Genomic DNA, 6,000 nt, shown 5'->3' with positions numbered 1-6,000 from the left:
TGTGGATACTGGCTGGAACCAGACTGTTGTTAGCACGGAGTGGATACTGGCTGGAACCAGTTAAATAATAAATGAACTTTGGGAGCGATGAAATGTGAACTGAAATGTAGAACTTGAGAGCGGAGAAATAATAATTCCGGTGGAGAGTGGTAAAGTGTAGAAAGGACACCGGCCCTTTAAGGGAAGCTGTACTCTGCTGGAAGCTGAGGCTGAAAGCAGGTAGTGTTGTAGCTGGAAACAGATGAATCCACAATGGATTGGAGAGTCAGGCTACACCGCAGGTGGAATGCTGGTGCGGGTCTCTATGGTGGAAGTCTTGAGACAGGAGCTGGAACCTGGAAGACAATCATAGAAGAGAGACAAACAGGAACTAGGTTTGACAACCAAAGCACTGACGTCTTCCTTGCTCAGGTACAGCTTACTTATACCTGCAGCAAGGAAGGGGTTGGCTAGGCAATTATGCAAATCAACAACACAGACAGCAGATTGGTGGAAATGATCAGATGACAGAATCCAAGATGGCTGCGCCCATACAGACACTTGGAGGGAAGTTTGGTTTGTAATCCATGTGGTCTGGGAAACAGTAATGGCGGCGCCGGCCACCGGAGACAGGAGACGCCAGGCTGATAGATGCACATTTAACCACGCGGGCACAGCGGAGGCCGCGGCTGATGAAAAGACCACTCTGCATGTGGAAACTCAGGAACAGCGAAATCCGGTCCTGGAACGCTGAGCCCGCCTTAGGAGGCATCTGAAGGGTAAGTAATGGCGTCCAGATACCCGGATCGTGACACCCATCTACTTCAGTGCTCTCATGTTCAGCCCGCATCTCACCCCATGTCCCACTATGTATTGCACGGGAGGATGTGGCTTTATATTTAGGGTTAATTACATATGCTGGGACCATGTCCCCAGATTCACCTGTGACCTTGACATGTGAATTATCATTATTTATCAGTTGCAAAAATTGTTCATGTCCTGACTCATTAACTAGAAACCCAGTATTTGCTGTTTTCAATGCAGACTGAGCCTGTGTGTGTTCACTACACTGGGTTTTTGTTGTAATTGGTCTCAGTTCCTCTGACATTTCATACTCAATTTCCTCATCAGAGGATTCACAATCATTTAATGTCTGCCACTGCTGCCCCACAATCAAAGTTCTAATTCGTACAGCATCCACATTAGGTCTCTTATGGCGTGTCTGCCGCTTATTCACAGTTTTAACAACATAATGCTCGAACTGCATCTGTAAATCTCTTGCACATTCATCCTGGGATCATATACACGACCTCAGTACACAATTCTGTTCACGCAGTGAATCCATTTATACCTCCAGCTCTTGCAGGCATGAGTCCAGCTCACACCATACTTGCCTACCTGACCCTCTCCATGAGGGAGAAAATGCTCTGTTCCTGGACTTTCCTGGTAATGTATGATTGCCATACATTAAGAAAGGTGTTTCACCACAGGTGATGACAATCATACATTACCAGGAAAGTCCAGGAACAGAGCATTTTCTCCCTCATGGAGAGGGTCAGGTAGGCAAGTATGGCTCACACACTGCTTGTGCTGCTAAGCTAAGAATTGAAGATGCAGATCTTGCTTCTGACTTTGAAAGTACCGTCATATCAATATTTTGCAAATCTTCAACAGCATTTCTACTTTGTACAGGCTGTAAATACTGACAGGCAGTCTGCATCATTGGATCCCAGGGTCCGGATCTGAGAAACCAAGATGGGTACCTCCCTGCTTTTTCTGATTTAAACATTTTCTTTAAAAAATTAATTTTACCTTCAAAGACTCCTGGCTGGCTCGACAATATTAATGGGGGTAATTCCAAGTTGATCGCAGCAGGAAATTTTTTAGCAGTTGGGCAAAACCATGTGCTCTGCAGGGGAGGCAGATATAACATGTGCAGAGAGAGTTAGATTTGGGTGGGGTGTGTTCAATCTGCAATCTAAATTGCAGTGTAAAAATAAAGCAGCCAGTATTTACCCTGCACAGAAACAAAATAACCCACCCAAATCTAACTCTCTCTGCACATGTTATATCTGCCTCCCCTGCAGTGCACATGGTTTTGCCCAATTGCTATCAAAAATCCTGCTGCGATCAACTTGGAATTACCCCCAATGTTCCCATTGGAAACAGTTATAGGTTATACAAATGCAATGGAGTATTAGGTGAAGGCAAAAATACACACAACAATATATGAAAATGCAGTTTAATATTCAATGTACTTAGCTGCCAATTTCCATTCAGTAAGAAAAATGTTCGGTTACAGCAATTCATAATCCAGGAGCCCCTCCCTACCACATAGACTGGATACGTCAGATATCCCAGTACGTCTGCAGTCGGGTCTGGGTGTAAAAAACTACTGATCCACCCATTTCCAACACTTCATGTGGCTTGTATGTGCTTAAAGAGAAGTGAGACTTCATTTGCAAATAGTGATTTACAATAGAGGTACCTCTTATAAGTCTCCCACTTGCATTCCATGTTTTTCCGTGGACGCACGATTGAAAAATCATCAAGCATCATTGCACCCTTTCAATAAGGTTCATTAAGACTTATTCCATGTATGTCTTTTCAGGTGTTTTATTGCAGTCATATTCACCATCATATATTTATATGATTTTTTTCATTAATTAATGGGACATTTTATGTATGAACATTTTTATTTTTATTTCTGTTTATGTGTATAATGAAACACTGTTATATTCATTATAATATTAAATTTACTCTATAGACTCATTCAGCGCACCCATTTTTTCTATTCACATACTTATAGAGCTACTGACCAGACTCAGATGTGGCAATACCATAAAAGGGCATAAACCTAAAGCTCACATACTTATAGGTCATGTAGCAACAGGATATATGATGCACAAAAGAATGTACAGTAATGTATGCAATGTCCTGTTATCCACACTCACCAAATCATTAAAAGTACAAAGGAACAATAAAACCACAAGATGGCAGTATAGTCAATTGTCCCATATCACAGTCATATACAGCACTCACAATTACAGGTGTCTGGGGGATGGGGCAAATATAGTACACCTGATGATTATGATATATGATTTGGTGTTTTTTCTTACACAAGAAGGAAAGTTCTACATGCTATATTCATGGTATACTTATCCTCCAATCACCATTGGAACAGCATGGGAATGTCCTTAACAGTGGCACATCAACAATGATGTTGGACTAACTAAAGCTAAAGTATTGGCTATGTACTCAGCTATACATCCAGCAGCACTCTGAATTGAATTGCACCCTATGTGCCAGATTCATCCCAATATCCACGTAGGTAAGTGATATTTTGCAATATTGTGTGCATTGCCAAAATACTCTAAAGACTCGTACAAAGCAGTGTTACACAGAGTATATGCACAAAGGTCCTGATTCATATGTGTATGCAAATCCAATAGTTTGACTACAAATACAATGTTTGGGGGTCTGTGCAGGAGCAAGACCCATTCTGTGCATGTGCAAAACGGGTCTTGCAATGTCGCTTGCAGCACCCTGTCAGCCGTAACATGTCATTCATGCTGTGGCATTTTGGGGGCAGCACCATGCGTGATGGGTCCAGAGTCTGCGTCTTCAGATGCAGATTTCCTGGAACCCGGTTTCCGGATCCAGCGGCCAGCCTGAGTAAGCTTACACAGACTGCGGTACCTTGGACCATTACAACCGATGGTGATCCGAGGCTGCATCCTCAGATGTATCACTCGGATCCTTGCTAATGGTACAGGAGGTGTCTTATCTCCTGCTGCATTAGAATTTTAATTAGACTGAATTGCACAGCCGCTTCTTAACAGCTGTGCAATTCCATACAAACATGAACCAGGACCAAAGTCACTGTTACATTGAGACGATCGTTATCAGAAATTGTGTGGAAAAGTGATTGGTGTTCCAGGGCGGTGACTGGGACGTGGCTAGAAATGCATGCAAAAATGATCCAATCAGTAGGCATGTTCTGGGAGTGCAATGTGTATGTCAGTGAAAGCGGCCCTGTACACAGATGCAGAGGTGTAGCGAGGTGCCATGGTTCCCGGAGCAAGGGTATGTTTCGGCACTCCCTCCCCTGTACTGAATTGGGGTGCATGCTACATTTGAAACAAAAAATATTTGTGAAAGGGCCGGTTCTAGACCTTGTGGAGCTCAAGGTGAAAGTTTCCTTTGGGTGCACCCCGTGTTTAAAATAGGGACAGTGCGTGCTGAAGGCAAGCCCAAAAATATAGGGCCGTGGCTACACAGGGAAGGGGCGTGTCCACAGAACAGTACCAATTTAGATTACACCATACAGTATTGTTCATTATTCACTTTATGCCACACAATAGAGCCCCTTATACAAGTTACACAACAGACTAGAGCCACTTATACATGTTATGCCATGGTAGAACCGCGTATACACTTTACACCACAGTAGAAACGCTTATATATGTTAGACGACAGGAGAGACGTTACACCACAGTAGAGCCGCTTATATACATTACACCACAGTAGAGCCGTTTATGCAGGATATGCCACAATAGAGCTACTTATGCATGTAACTCTGCAGATTTTAATGCAGAGAGGGTGCTGCAACAGCTGGGGCAGAAAGAGGTGCTGCAGGAGCCGCGGCAGAAAGTTGAGCTGCAGCAGCCGGGCAGAGAGAGGTGGTGCAATAGCTGTGGCAGCAGAATGAGGTGCTGCAGCAGCTGGGATAGAGAGAGGCACTGCAGCAGCTATGGCAGAAAGAGGTGCTGCAGCAGTGGGGGCAAAGAGTGGTGTAGCAGGACAGAAGTAACCCTGCTGCACAGCAACAAGCAAACAGTGAGACATCTAAAGAGGGCCTGTGCTGGCTGTCAGTGTCTCCTGCTGTCGCTTCTGGCCTGCATTGTCCCTTACCTTGTTTCCTAGTGCCAATCAGTGTGCACCCCCCTGCTTTTCCTGTACAGCGGGCGGTGGGAGGGGGAGTGGTCAGGCAGCAGTTCGCCCTCTTAATTTTCCAGCGCCCAGAGCTCACGCTCCACTGGAGCCACCCTCGCTACACCCCTGCACAGATGCACAGTCACAGGAGGTCAAAGGGCCTTATGTAGAGATGGATGCAGCTGATGCATTCGCATGCAGCGGCCACGTCCATAGGGTCTGCGCAACCCTTCACCATGTGATCGCATTTCAGAAGGATGCGATTGCAGATGATTGACAGGCAACGGGCGTTTAGGGTCAGCATTGTGGTATTGGAAGGAGAAAAGATTGGTAAACACAAGCATGTCATGCCCGTTTTCGTGGCCGGACTAAGACGTGGCCTGCATTTCCTGCGTATGCAAACATGGTGGTGGGACCCCTGCCTAAGCAGCCAGGCTATGCAGGAAGGGGTCAACCTCTATTCAATGTAATTGCAAACGCATAGCAGGGCAGCGCCACACTTGCTGGGCGGCCTTGCTGCGGAAGCAAGATCTGCATCCATCTCTGAATAACCCCCATAGTCAGATGGCGAAAATTGGACTGGTGCAAATTCTGATGGTGCGACAGATGGTGGCCTCTAGGGAAGCACTAATCAATATTACTTCATATACAGATGCTGAAAATGGCCATCTCAGTTTTCCATATTCAGCTACACAGATGTACACAAGGGAAGTAGTTTGTAATGGCATTTGTAGATGTGTGACTATAGGGGGGGTACACATGGAGAGATCCGTGCTTAAAATCTAAGCAATCTGACTAGCACACATCTCTCCCGTCAGTAGTGGCCTTGCCAATAGCTACCGATTCAGGAGCTATGTCTCATCACAGATAGTAGTATTTCATCTCTTTTTAAAGCTTTGTAAAGGCCAGTACTCACTGGCCGATGCGGGAGAGATGTGTGCTGAGCGAACCGCTCAGCACACAACTCTCCCGCCGCTCAGCACAGCGCGATGTGTGCTGAGCGTGCGGGGGGAGACAGGGGCGCTCATTTCACCCAGCGGGTGAAATGAGTGACCCGCTAGATTGGCCTGCACGGCAGGCCAATCT

This window comes from Pseudophryne corroboree, chromosome 12 (genome assembly GCF_028390025.1).
Source record: "Pseudophryne corroboree isolate aPseCor3 chromosome 12, aPseCor3.hap2, whole genome shotgun sequence".
NCBI lineage: Eukaryota > Metazoa > Chordata > Amphibia > Anura > Myobatrachidae > Pseudophryne > Pseudophryne corroboree.
The sequence above is the reverse complement of the archived record's forward strand: the minus strand, read 5'-3'. Positions refer to the sequence as shown.